Source organism: Wyeomyia smithii, chromosome 3, assembly GCF_029784165.1.
Source record: "Wyeomyia smithii strain HCP4-BCI-WySm-NY-G18 chromosome 3, ASM2978416v1, whole genome shotgun sequence".
Taxonomy (NCBI): domain Eukaryota; kingdom Metazoa; phylum Arthropoda; class Insecta; order Diptera; family Culicidae; genus Wyeomyia; species Wyeomyia smithii.
The window spans coordinates 79,798,528-79,813,276 of NC_073696.1; the positions used below are offsets into that span (position 1 = coordinate 79,798,528).

Sequence of the window (14,749 nt, forward strand, 5' to 3'; positions counted from 1 at the left end):
GACTTAAATTTGTTTTATTATTTGGTATCTCGCTGTGAGCATAGTTGAGTACCTGTACGCTGCGAATGGGCACATTTTCGTTCGGTTGTATTTCAATTTTTTATTTTTCTTTGCTCCACAGAATAAAGTAATTGGTGCGCTGGTGCAATTCGTTGGTCGCTGCTTGTGAAACCCCACGACGCCAACGACAACAGCAAACGACGACAACCACGACGACGACGACGGTGAAGGCGACGGTGAGTGGATAAAAGCGTGTTGTACTCGATGGATTGGTATATACTTTATAGTTATACATAGTGCGCCGCCGATCGCAATAATCGCAGTACGTCACGATCTATTGGAGTCTAGGAGCTTAATTGGAAGTGTCTTGTGCTGTGCCAGTAGTGGATGCTGGCCAACCCACCAGCGACGATGATTGCTGATGATGATTATAGTGGAGCAGAAATAGAGTGAAAACGCAGAAGGTGGAGGAGCGAAGTGAGTTGTGGTTTTGGAAGCTTTCGGGGGCTCTGAAATTTGCTTCATTGTACGGTGTGATGAAAGAACACAAAAATAAAGGCAATATATAGATGAGAAAAGGTGTTGAAAGAGAAGCTGGTTGGAAGAATTGTGGCCGATATTGAAGCGAAGAGAATAATTACCGGTGAAAAGTGTAACAACTGAGAAAATAGTTTCGGAGGGCGATCAAAGTGAGTGGAAATAAAAATTCCAAGTTTAGGAGTCCATCGAGTTTCCAGTTGCTGAACTAAAAAGGTAAGATACCATAATCGGTTTTGGTAAGAAAAAACAACCAGATTTGATGCTAGTTTCATAAGAGGGCCAGAATGTGTGAATTAAATGATAAAAAAATTACAAAGTCAGAATATTTCGAATAAATATCAATAACTTTAATATTTTCACCCAAAAACTTGATTCTCAAGATTTTCTTGAGTTTGTGTAGATTTTCATGTCGTTATTGACATGTGAAGTTTTAATCGAATTATTTTAAAAACAACATTTTCTAGTTGCTTCGAAGTTAACATGCTACGTAAGCATCAACATAATCCACCATTCTGAGATATTTGCTGTGATGAGTGAACCTCACTAAATTTTCTGTAGAATCTAATACAGGTCGGACTCGATTATCCGGAGACTCGATTATCCGGAGACTCGATTATCCGGAAACTCGATTATCCGGAATTCGATTATCCGGAATTTTAGAATCGATTATCCGGAATTTAATTTTTTTTTGTGTCCGTTTTTAATTTTTATTCCGAAATTTTGCCTTTACCATCCCTTCTGGCATATTTGTTACCATTTAAGTCACTTCCGGCATGTTTGGGACATGTTCGAATTAGGTGAAAATAATCAATGTCCAATTTGTTTTTTTTTTTGCTTCTCAAGATTTTACCCCTTTTTGCCTCAGAAATAACTTCTGGTTGCGCCACTGCTTAATACAAGTAAAATGAAAAAAAAAGAAATATTCATTTTATGTTCGTTAATCGCAAAATTTCAGTATTTTTTGAGTGATTCGATTATCCGGAAAACTCGATTATCCGGAATGAAAAACTTTTTGATGTTCCGGATAATCGAGTCCGACCTGTATAACGATGTCTCTTAAAAACTGCTGTGCAACGTTTGTTTTTGTGTAACAATTGGTAGAAATTGGTGCTATACACAAAATAGATTCTCTTTTCTCAATGGTTATTCGAAAAGTTATGTTACGCTTTCTTCCACCAATTTAAGAAATTGCCATAATTTTTGAAATATTGAAGAATGAATATTACAAACAAGCGTAAATCAAAAAATTATGTTTTCCATAACAACTATTCATCAAAAACATGTTTTTTACTCTTTTTGTATCTCTGCAAATAATCAGAAAGATTGTTGCGTAAATTTCGTATGCCAAATTAAAAAAAATCATCCTGATTATAAGAAAAGTTGATTTTCACGCAAATCCAATCAGTTTACAAAATTGAGAATGCTGCATTATTAAACAACATTTTTATCTTAACATATCCAAAAACTGAAGTTGTCGGATGCAGAATATTAATATTCTAAGTTACTTTCTTAAGCTCAATCAAAGTCACATTTGCTGAAACACTTTCACGAATGAAAATTCTGCCTTTTTTTTATTCTTCCAAACTCGTGACTATGAACTACAATATACTCAAATCCGCTTGTACATAAAAATATAATCGCCAAAAATTCCTAAAAACTAATGTTAGAGTTATGCAAAATTATAAGTATTCGTTTGCATATTCCTAATCGTTCAATGGTGAATATTTCAACATACATTCTTTTCTGTTCGTAATTAATTACTAATAACTTAACAATTTTGTTAACTTCTGATGAAGAAACAAACGTGTAGAAGTTTTGAGTTTTGCAGATTGTATTTTCTGAGTCCAATGATAACACTGGTCGACAAAAGCCCTAGAGCTTAAACTCAGTTGTCCATGACTAGCCACAAATTTGTCCCATTTTTCTGACAGAGCTCCAATATTATTACGAAAAGTGTTCGCTCTTTGAGGTTATGCACTAAACAACCTTTTTCGATGTCTTCATATGAGCAGTATTACTTATTAGCCAGCCCATGTGCCAATGAACGGAACAATAATCGGCGTAATATCTGAAGAACATCGCAGCTTAGGTAGGACTTCCTATTTGAGCGCTTTTATGCAATTTTGAACGACTTTGATATTATGAGACCGAGCGTTGTCATGCAGTAGAATCACTTTTTCGTATCTCTGCTCTTATTCTGACCGTTTTTTTGTGCAGAGCTCGGTTAAATTGCATTAATTGAAGTCGTTACCATTCCCCAGTAATGACTTCGTTCGATTTCAACAGCTCATAATAGTAGGAGGTTGTATCCAAGACACGACCTCATAACTGACGTAGAATACGCACACTAATTTTGTTGATTCATAGTTTGCACGAGAAGTTAATAAACTCTTTCAAAAAATTGATTGTATGATGCATGTTTTTTTTGTGCAAGTACTTTCGATGCTTTTAATGAAATTTTTTAGGTGTATCGTATTCATGAATTGCCCTTATTTTTGTTATAGATAGTAAACTGTACTGTATAGTACTGAGATGTAACAACTTATTAACTGCTCAGAAAATATACACCCGAATCTCCCGTAAGTTAGTAGACGAATGTGATGTGATGAAATAAACCCGTGCGTCTTGAATACCTACGGAAAGAACTGACACGGCAAGTGGGTGGGGCAACGCACACGGTATTATGGAAGAAATTAAAAAAAAAGGTTGTGCTGCGTTGTGCGTTGTTTTTATAAATTCAAAGACGAACATTGCGCGCGAAGTGCATTAGTGCAGTGTAAAGATTAAAAAATGGTGGAGAAATTAAAACATTTTCGATCGTTGCGCTAAAAACGCGATTGATGCGCTAAAAACAAAACACCCTCCACCATGGAATGATGCAATGAAATAAGCGTGTGTTGAAGCAAAAACCATACAAAGTTTGTATTACAAACATAAAATCGACACCTACTGCACTGCGGCAAGTCTGAATTGTTGTATGCTAGCTTTCATATATGACTAATGATAGTTTTATTCCGGTAGGCGTGTCGTTTGGCTAGCAATTGGTTATCAATTTTAACCTCTGTACTTTGAAAAAAATTGTTCAAAAACTGTTTTCATAAACTAGAGACATTTGTTCTCTATCCAACGAGATATCAATGACTAAAATCCGTTCCGTAGTAACAGAATTGTAAGCATTCGATCTTCCACTCTATTTTCGATATGTCGGAACGGCACCCTATTAAAGTAAGACGTATTCTTTGTCAATAAATAACACCTACCTGGTCCCACCAAATGCACAGTATTTACTTCATGGTGTCTATTTTCCGCCGAGTCGACAACGTAGAAGCATGACCGGGTAGTCCCAAGATTTTCTTTTCTTTGGGTTGCCGCACTGAATCCACTTTTCATCACCTATCACGATGCGATGAAAGAAACCCTTCCTTTTTTGCCGCCGGAACTTACAAGCGAAAAAACGAAGCATACCGTCTCTTGACATCAAATCATAAGAAACTTGAATTTCTTATGTTTGAATCATTTTCAAAGCAGGCAATCGCATAGAAATGGTTGCTGAAGCTCATGTTTTGGTCTTCCTTTAAAGCGACGGAAGCAATCATGACGTGGTGTCTTATGTCGTTTTCGTTTTCGCGGTGTAGGTACACTTTTTCCGTGCTATACTTTGCAGCTTCAAATAAAACATTTTCAGTGTCATTGCATTGGTATGCGTAATAATGGGATAGCTGTCAATTCGTTTTGTTTTGGTCATTATCGCATTCGTCATTTTGTCTCGTTTCCATTTCATATGTCCATCTCGCAAATGTGCTGAGAAAAAATTTACCTGACACTTTACCACGTGGAACGAAAACCAAAACAAACCAGTTTTGACACATACGTGTGAATGTGTTGGTAACTTCCTACAGTACACTCTGCTTTTTTCGGGTGTCGTCAGGGACAGAAAAAGTGTAGGGAGAGACAGAAAAAGGGTAGTCCAAAAAGTCAAATAAAACATTTTCTGTGTCAAAAGTGTCGTTTGAGTGTAGCTACACCGCGAAAATGAAAACGACATTACTTTGAGCATCATTTTCTCAAACTTTTTTAACTCTCGATGCGCTTCAGTCGCCATTTTATTTGAATAAAATGAGACCAGCAATACTTTTCGCAAATCACGATTTTTTACAGTAAATCAGACATTTTTATACATTTAAAAGTGTATGACGCCCAAAAAAAATCATTATTGTGTCAAAGCGGTTCGTATACCAAATGTGTCAGTATGGTCCAGAAGGTTTTAGATATGCCAAAATCAATCAGCACTCACTGCTGGCAGGTAGATTATACTGAAATAATAAATGAAAATGTAAGAAAGGTTTCATGAATTGTAATGAATTTTTAAAAGGAATTTAGGTAACATTTTATCAAAACTTATCCGTAACGTAAACACATTTTGAATCATTGCTGGCACCTTTCCTCTTAGACTCTTTTTCCTAAAAATTTTAAGCTTAGATTCGCCAGTTACAACTTTGGCTATCGCTTGTTTTAACTTTGTTCTATTTCATTCACGATATCATTTTGCCGCGATTACTGTACCACTAAAAAATTCCATTACCTACGGAGTGGTTCAGATATTGATATTATAAACCCGTTCCATACAAGAGAATAGTTATCAGGGCGATCAAGTAGCATAAACAACATTCAATTAACAACCGATGCAACATATGGCGAGGAAATGGAAGGGTTTGTTAAATATTATCAAATGGAAATTTAAATATGCTTGGCTACATAGTGTAATTGGAAAAAATGTGTTGTGATTTAGTACTACACAATTTTTTCGATCTGCAAGCGAGAAATTTTCCAAAATTCAACGTTTCAGCTATTTTATCGCAACGCTTTCAAAATTGAATTTTTCATCTTATAAAGTATTTAAAACTATGAGAGCTACGAAGAGTAGGACTTCAGTAATAGAGTATGTCCATTAGGCACATTGTTCTCATGGAGACAGGTTTATGATGGAAATTTTCCCTCCTTTCGCTAGCGTGTGAACCACTTGTGAACGAAGGCGCTATAGCTTCTCTGTTGCATCACGAAGCGGGTAAATCTGTATGATAGGCGGCGATCCGTTCTGTCCGGTCTGTTGATGCAATAAATTTGTACAACTAATTTCGGCACTCGTACGATGCCTAGAAGCTACCCGCTTCATCGTACGGCTTTTCTCTGCCCACTGTAGGAAGCCCACAATTTGGGTCTGCTTTCACTATATAGCTCTAGATGGTTAGTTTATTGCAGCACCCAGTTTTCTACGAGAATAACAGCTGCTACTGCATATAGCTATTATTATCAGCAACTACGATAACAGTATGTTACATTGTAAACATCTACAGTCATTTCACGCTGTCTGCTTTTTTATCTAGACAGAAAATGTTAAATCTTTTACAACGTTTAGCCGTCTTTCGTACAGCTATACTATTTTGAAATTTTAAATCAAACAAGCTACGGTTTGTAATCCATTCTACACCCAAAGGTAGTCACGCTTGTGTTTTGTCTTGTACAATGTCTAGCAAGTAAAATCAACCTTTAAAAGAGCTGATGTCAACAATTTAAAATTTTATCGTCAAGGATGCTGTCGCTTGGAGCACAAAGAAAACAATAAACCGTATAACGGTCCCCGTTCTAATCTAAGCTGGTGTAAATTTGCATACCCATACAGTTTCCCCCCACATGTTGAATTTAATTACTACGAAGGACAACAGCCAGAGACGCCAAAGCGGATAGTTTGCTTAGGCGAACTTAAAAGCTCGCCTCTTGACACGCTGAAGTGCCACTCTGTTCACGCCAGAAACAGCTGAGCCTGAGAGTGCCTGCCACCGGGTGGAAAAATGGAAGAGCTGCACGAGTTTACATTTCGTGAATGTTATGTTGCATAACCATATCAATATGGAGCGCCATGGAAGCAGAGCTTGAGCTCGAAACACAAATAACAAAGAAGAAGATGGACGAAAACAATCAAAAGTGCAGCACCGAAGAAACCCATCAAAACACGCTCAATTTCACCTTCGGCAAAAAGAATTGCCCATTGTTTGGGGCCCGGGCATGTATGCATCGACACCTGAAGATGTACATTGCTTTCTGGTTATTTTTCTTATGGAAATGGATCGTACAATCCTACTGAAACCTGTGATTTGCCGATTGAGGACTCCTCGGATCGAGATGTAGCTTAGTTGGATGAGATATTGAATTTTCAGCTTTTATAAAACATGAATAATCCTTTTCTTTCTTTTCTTTTTTTGTATGAACTTCATGTCTGTACGGTTTCTGTTTTGCGAAAACATGGCTATTTGGACGAGTGCCAGTCGTCGTTTGTGTAATATGATTTTACTTTGATACGAAGAGTGCATGCGATGCGGGGATGCGATGCTGCCCATCGAGAAGTTCATTGTAATGATTACTACAGACATCCAACCTCCACTCTCTAGACAGGAAGTTTGTGTTATTGGACACTTTCTGCCACTTAAGCAAATGGCAATCGATTTTCTATGTTGTAACACTGCAAGTAACAGAGAAACACATATTGATGTATGAAACATGGATTCTTTCCTTCTTTTTTTTATTGAATATTTTCTCCAAACGATAACTATTTTGCTAGTTTAGGTAACACATTTATATTTTTTTCTAAAGTTTATTCTTCCTAAGAATAGATCTACTTTAATTTTTTTTGTTCTAATGTTGTTTTGATCAGATGAACAGAATCCAATTCATATCTTTTGTGAAAAATATTACATTCCTAAATAAGTTTGTTTTGTGTGTATAGTTAATATACAACAAACAGTTTTATTTCTTATTAAAGTTTGTTCTATCAAAATTATAATAGGAATTCGAGTAGTAAACTTTTTACTGAACCAGTTTTCTAATCTCAGGTTCATTAACCGCGCTCTCAATGTTCGTTTAGCTTATAATATCAACATAATCATTGCAGCATCGTTTTCGGATAAACTGAGATTCAATTTTGCTCTGTTTTACTTTCTCATCATTTGTTGTGCTATGAAGTTGGCTAATATGTAAACTTGCCAAGGGCACTACTAGGTGTATTCGACAACAGGATTTCCAGTCAAATCTAGACAGTTTGTCAGCATGTCGAGGCAACAACATTCTGCGTCCTAATACCAACGGCGAATTGAGGGGGTGGCGGACGACAGGGAATGCTTTTCCGTTTTCGAAGTGTCAGGAAAATAACCTACCCGAACGACATTGTTTTTGTTGTTTTTCGAATCCTTTCTTATCATCTCACCTCGAGAATGTTTACCATATTGCTGGCTCTCTCGTTTGCTTTAAATTTGTATGAATGAAGCGTACTGTTGTCACAACATTGACTTTGAGCTGATAAGGTGGAGGTGATGGCGGTTAAGTTGAACAGTGGAGGAAAATATACATGATATAGAGAGATAGAAAGATAACGAAATATGTAAACATATATTTAGTTCAGTGTGATTTGTGAGTATGAAGTTTAAAAAAGAATCATTACTGTCCCAAGATTTTTGATTCATTTGGAAATTTTGTACCGAAACCTTTGCTGCGTCTTTTCCTTCTTCAACCAGTCGTTCGATTAAATTAGTACTGAATTAAGCATTATAGGTTACAGCTACGCATATAAAATGGTTGCTTCTATTATCAGAGTACTCTTAACCGGTTGTAGTCGAGAATATGTCTTTTTTTAAATAGACCAGCTATCAATAATATTAATCCATTGAATATTTTTTAAGCTTTTTGCAGTTTAATAAAAACAATTGTTTTTTTTTTTTGCCAAAATATGCCTTTTAACGAATCATAGTGATTATTGTCTATTCTATTGTCTTTTAGTCAAATTGTCATGAGGTCTTGAAATGTTCACTGTCATCAACTTATGACATCTCTCTGTAGTGTCAACATTTCCTCGCAGCTAAAAAGAACGATTTCTGTTCCCTATTTTCAAAATAGGGTGATAAGCGCAATGTGTAGCATTATCACAGAGAGCAGACATTCATGTTCATCTAAAAGAATTTGGAAATCGTGTGTAAAAGTTTGAATCACAATACGTTAATACACAAACGACGTCCGTCTTGTGGTGCACCAGTTGCCCTGCATAGATATTTCCGTAACAATATTTTATCGATGTCAGTGCTTGGTTTATCATTGACGCGAGCGCCACTTAGCGGAAGTATTACTATTTATGGTTAAATGACGGTTTCAAGTTTTTACACATTTTTCGAAAATAAGATGGATGTCTGTTCTCTGCGGCCTTATCGAGGAATGTCTTCCTCGTGTGCCTGCTCGGAAGTCATGGAGGCCGTAGTCTTAAAAAGCATTTAACTGTTTATTGTACAGGTCAATTGCGAGTAGTCATATCTTTTGCTTACGTGGTAGGGATCAAAATTTCGATTTTGTTGGATCACGGCATAATATTTGCTAAATGCAATAAAATAGGTGCTCCAATTTAGAATAATTAATGGATGGAGTTGGGTACGTCGCAATCTAGATGGTTCCGTAGCAACTCCGAAGTACCCCAAGGCAGTATTCTAGGACCTTTACTACTTTCATTATTTATCAATGATATTACCAGATATAATACCTCCCGGCAGGAGATTATAATACGCAGACGACACAAAAATCTACAAGCTAATTCGAATTCACGACGACTGCACCAGACCACCAGAAAAGTTGATCGAACTTTTCACTGATTGCAACCGCCCTAATAATATGTCAATTAGTGTCGCCATGTGCTCCGTGTTCAGCTTCAACCGAGAGAAACATCCTCTGATTCATGATTATCACATTTCTAGAAGACCCTTGATGTGCTGCCACGTTGTCACAGATCTTGCTATTATATTGAACAGTAATTTACACTAACTTAAGGAAGCAATATTTCTCGCTTATCAATAAAGTAAACTACCACCTTGGTCTGGTTACGATAATTATGGTACCTTTACCCCTGAACGGATTTAAGTCATTGATATCTCGTTAAATGAAGAACAAATTTCTCTAGTTTAGGAAATCAATTTTTGAAAAAAAAAAAAAAATTCACTGTAAAGTGGTTAAGCTTCATAGCCAACTTGATTCTAGTTAAACCAATTGCCTGCCCACAGTGATGCAATCCCAGCACTTCTCCAGCACAGCCAACACTATAGTATACAAAGGATTTGACTTTGTAAACGATTTGTTGTTGTTGTTACTTTGTTCGCTCGAGTGACAATGGCACGCCCACCGGAAACATAACTGTCATTAGTCAATATGATTTACTGAAAACCGGATCGGAGTAAACTTATTACAGCAGGCGACGATTTTCTGTTTATATGGTTTTGCTGCAATTTGATCGCAGTGTTCCATCCGCTAGGTGCCTTATTTTTTAACGCACCAAAATTATTCAATTGAAGTAGTTAATAAATTTCTGACACTCATCAGAACTAACCAACGTTCTTAGTGATTATTTTTTAAACGCAGACGGCAAAAGCAATGGTCGAAAATGTTTTAATTTCTCCACCATTTCCTCGTCTTAATCTTTATACTGTGTTTATATTGTATTGTGACAAATCAACGGCATTCTTTTAACTTATTCATCGAACAATTTTTCCGAGTTGTGTAGTTGCATCTATCTAGAGGTGTAAATACACATAATAAACGACTTAATATCCACAACAAACAAATTTCAAACGTGATTTAAACTAGTTCGATAGTTAAAACATGATCACATTTAGTGAAAAACAATTTTAGCGTCACTTTTTAGTCGTTTACAATAAATGTAATTTATACTTGGCAGGAGGAACGAGGTCCCCGTGGCTCTGTGGTTAGCAATGTCGGTCGACTAGCTCTCCCTTACGGTTGTGATATCGGGTTCGATTCCCGATCGAGTCGAGGATCTTTTTGAGCTAGAAATTTTCTCGACTCAGCACTGGGGCACGGTGTATCGTTGTACTTATCCTACACATGCAAGATGTGCTAAAAACAATATCGATAACAAATCCTCTCAACTAATAATCTAGTTGATCGAGACCGCCATTAGCCCCCAGGCTGAGCGTGCGATATTGTTTGAGGAACGACACAACTCACTTTCAGCTAGTGTATTTCGTAATTGCGTTATCTTTGTACCCAGCGTACTTGGCTAGCACTCCTAGTAACAGCAATAGCACGGTAGGCTAAACATGGCGGCTTTGCCGCTTTGCTGTGGCTCGCTTGTGTCCTCGATGCCATCTTGATGACGATTGAACAGTTAATGGAAAACTAATGCACTTCGTGCGCAACGTAAGTCACTATTCATGAAAAAAACAACGCGCAACGTAACCCAACTTTTTTCTACTTTCTTTCATTATATTGTGTGCGTGGACCCGCCCACTTGTCGCGTTAGCCCGTAGGTATTTAGACAATCACACGGGTTTCATCACAAAGCAATTCTCGCTGAGAGCGTACGATGACATGAGGTCTTTCAAAATAGATATTGTTTGTCTAAATGATTGATAGTAGTGAAAAAATGAGAAAACCATTTCGGTTAGTTCATATTAATGGACCCCTCGGACAAAAAGCGGTTAAAAAGTTTTAGGAAAATTGACTTTGAGCAATTCTTAATTGTTTAATTGATTTATTTCTTTTGAATTTGTCATTGAATGCCCATTATTTTGTCTTCGATGAAAACAGGAAAAAAGTATTATTCGATTGATTCCCAGCTTTATAGAAAATCAACCCAACCCGTCCTTTTAGGGATCATTCTTTATAGCAGTTAATGAGTTTTTCACATCGCAATTGAAATTAGACTTTATGACTCAATAATGAAATACTATTAAAAAAGCATTTGTTAGAACCAATTCGACGAACAATTGTGTTATGTAAGCGGCTGTATTTCAGCCGCTATAAACCACAAAATTGTTTTTGGGGAAGTGTGCATATTCTACGTCAGTTATGCGGTCGTGTACAACCTCCTACTATTTTTTCAGATAATAAGGCGATCACGTTGGTAGCTCTTTTGAACAAGCAGAATGATCGAGAGTATGGAGCATGGTTTTGGGATTAATTTAATGTGTATGGAGTATGGTGATAGTTTGGGAAGCAATGGTCAACAGAGGAAAGTTGCCGCTGCTATTCATCGACAAGGATGCGGAAATTATTACAGAGTACTATCATTTGAGACCATTTGCTGCATAGTGCCAAAATTCTATCTGGAGATCAATTGCAAAAGTAGAAAATTTGAACTGAATTGATGCAACTGTAATTTTATTACTCTACCATTTTGTAAAAAAAAAGAACCAGAGAAGACAAATTTATCTGTTTGAATTTCATGGCATTAATAAAGTGTATCACTTTCTCGGTGACACCCTGTACATCTTTGTGTAATGTTGAGTAAGATTGTTCAACCATGTGTTTATTCACTTCTCTCATTCTTTGACTCGTAATCTTATATTAACAAATCTGGCCCTGGGCATTGTAAATAATCTCTTTCATTCTTAATCTATGAATATGCTCCTATTCGTGAATGACATTCCGTCTTCGTTCTCGCTTTTTGACATCTATTCATTCGTTCGAAAATAAAGAGTGCTCTCCATCTCTCTCACTACAAAGTTGTGTTGTTGTGTATATTTAAATGCCGTAATGTCATTATGTGGTTTTCGTTCGTAAACAAACAGTCCTTTTGATTAGAGATTCCGGACGTTTCTGTACGTGAATGAAAATAGTTTTCAGTTTGTCACCTCCGTGGGTGACGAGTCGCGGAAAATCATATTGAAAAAGATAAAGTAATCTGTGTTCTCCAGCAGCAATTTTCGAATCAGTTTTCTCCTATATCACAAAAATTATCATTACTGTCGGAAATTGGATGCTCTAACAAAAGCTATGTATATTACAAAGCAAAAAACTCTCTTTGTTGCACTTTTCGAGCTCGAATATTTGTTTACATATTTTTTCCAGAATGTCTTCCGAGATGTTTTTAAAATTTTTATTATTTATCATTGGTTCATTTGGCAAGTTGAGAGAAAAACGAAAATATTCTTGAACGGTATTAATGAAACACACAACGGCTTTAGCCGAAAGTACTTGTTATGATATGTGGGAAATTACTTGAAGATCGTAATATATTCTCACAGAATCGGTTAAAAACATTGCATACTTGCTTAAGTATCTTTAAACTCTAATATCTTCGTCCTCAGTACTCATAGATATACTTGGCAGCAAATGGATAATCCGTAATTGATTAGTTGATTCTGCAGAAAAGTCCAGAAAATATTTGAAGTTTTTTCAAGTCATACGAACAAGTTATAATGAAAACTAATACATGAAAATTGTTAGTAAACAGTCATAAAGAAGTCTTTATCGATCGGTTGATTTGTTTGTTATAAAGTTAGTTATTCTACAATATCTTTCATGATGAAATAAGCACATTGCAGACCTTTTAGAAAAGCCTGCAGGGCATAGAAATGTGAATTGAAGAAGAGGGAGTTAGTGTGAAAGGTTTGTAAAAATCGCAAGAACCAATTCATGAATGTTTCATAATTAATCTCCTGCTTCAAAATTCCATAATAATATTAATGGGCTTTTCTTTTTGTCATAGTAGTAATTCAAATCGCAAAATGAAGGAAACTGTGCTGTACGAGAAGAAGGAAATAGGTAAAATAATAACATAACGAAAACCAAGTCGCTAGGAAGTCAACACTTGTTTCCTCAAGCAGCCCCAACCTGCAATGCAGAGTAGCCCATAAATTAGACAGTCAAATGAGCTGAGACATCTCATTAGTTCCGATCCATATGAAAAATCAGTCTCTTCACTTTCCAGTAGTAACACTCATGCTTCCTGGCACTGCAGGGCAGTTCAGTGTAAAATATTACTTTCGTCGGCACGTTTTGATGGATGAGAAGACGTATTTCAGCCGGTTTCCCTTCGCATCATCACAGAAGAGGTACCACTACGGTTCAATTTGAGTGCTGAAAACTGCTGAACGAGAGAAATATTTCCGGAGCTGCTAGGTTTGGAGGTAATGCTTAGTGCGATTCAATGAATAAGTCGCATTCCGGAACCGGTTGTCGGAATTTTCCCTAGTCAATACCTATGGTCGAATATGGGGGCACTTCAATTTCCGGCTTTGGACATATTACTCTAATGAACTTTGTCCAGCTCTGCTGGGGTGATTGATGAATGGTTGTTCGTAGAACTACTTTCTCTTACCGCTCTTAACTGATATTGAATCCTTACTTTAATTTTTGTGAGACCTTCGGTTTATCGTGAAAACCGTTGGTTACGCTGTCGCCAGCCCCGTTTTTCTAAGCTGGTTTTGTAACAAACTAATTTCAAGTCAATTCAATTCATTTCGATCGCCCATCGTGTGGTACACGTCTAGTGCCTGTAGCGATGATCGCTGGGCTGGTTATGTTTCATGCGCGCCTACGTTCCATTAATGGTTGACCGATGATGGTGCTGATTCCAAAGGAAAGGCGTGCGAATAAAAACAGCGCTGCGGAACCAACTGATTATCGCGGACAGAGCATTACATCGTGTTTGGTCGGAATTTAGGTCAACGTCTTTCTGTTATGTTTATGATTGTTTCGTTGTTTGAATCTGTGGCAAATGCGTGTGGAAGTGAGTGCTTGTAATTAGGATTGAATTCACGGCAGCCTCTTGTTTCAAGGCTGAACGAACGTTTAGCAAAATTCCCGACCCCTGTGCTGTGTTCTGTTTTCTCCCTTTCCTCGTTGCCATGGTCTTTCTATTTTTTCTACTTTAAAAAATGACTTTCAACTTTCTTTGCGGATGTCAATGATGGCAGACAACACCACGAAGATCCGCATCTTCTCCCATCAGCATGAGAAAAATGGTTTAAGATAAAAATATTCGTGTAAACGCTTGCATGTTCGGCAAATGACGTCCCTGATGCGCTTGCTTTTCTATTTTCGGTGTTATTTCCGTTGGTTTTTTTTGTATTTAATTTTCAGAATTTTGCAAACTGTTGCGATCTTCTAACAAGAGCAAACAGTAACTATATTAATAGTAAACGAAACAATGCATTTCATAATTTCTGTTGAGTCATTGAATAAATCCGCCCACCAAGGCTTTGCAGTGATCAGCAGTGACCGACTGGTGCATGGCTGGCCAAGCGCGGCCTGCCGTCACGTTTTACAACAATGCCACCGATGTTCGCGTAAATTAAATTTATGTAATATCTCATAGCGAAAGAGACATGCAACTCGGTTCCCGTTATTTGGGCCCCTTTAAGCATTCCCTAGGCTCTTC

The 14,749-nt window shown here is 37.0% G+C and overlaps 1 protein-coding gene across 3 annotated transcripts in view; it reads left to right on the forward strand.

Moving 5' to 3' along the window:
- The window catches only part of LOC129727354 (solute carrier organic anion transporter family member 5A1), a 142,476-nt gene that overhangs the window by 1,607 nt on the left and 126,120 nt on the right, over positions 1-14,749 (forward strand). For all 3 annotated transcript variants that reach the window (XM_055685115.1, XM_055685117.1, XM_055685116.1), the window contains exon 2: positions 122-753. The gene's annotated coding sequence lies outside the window, so the exon portion shown is untranslated. The remainder of the gene's footprint in view (positions 1-121; positions 754-14,749) is intronic.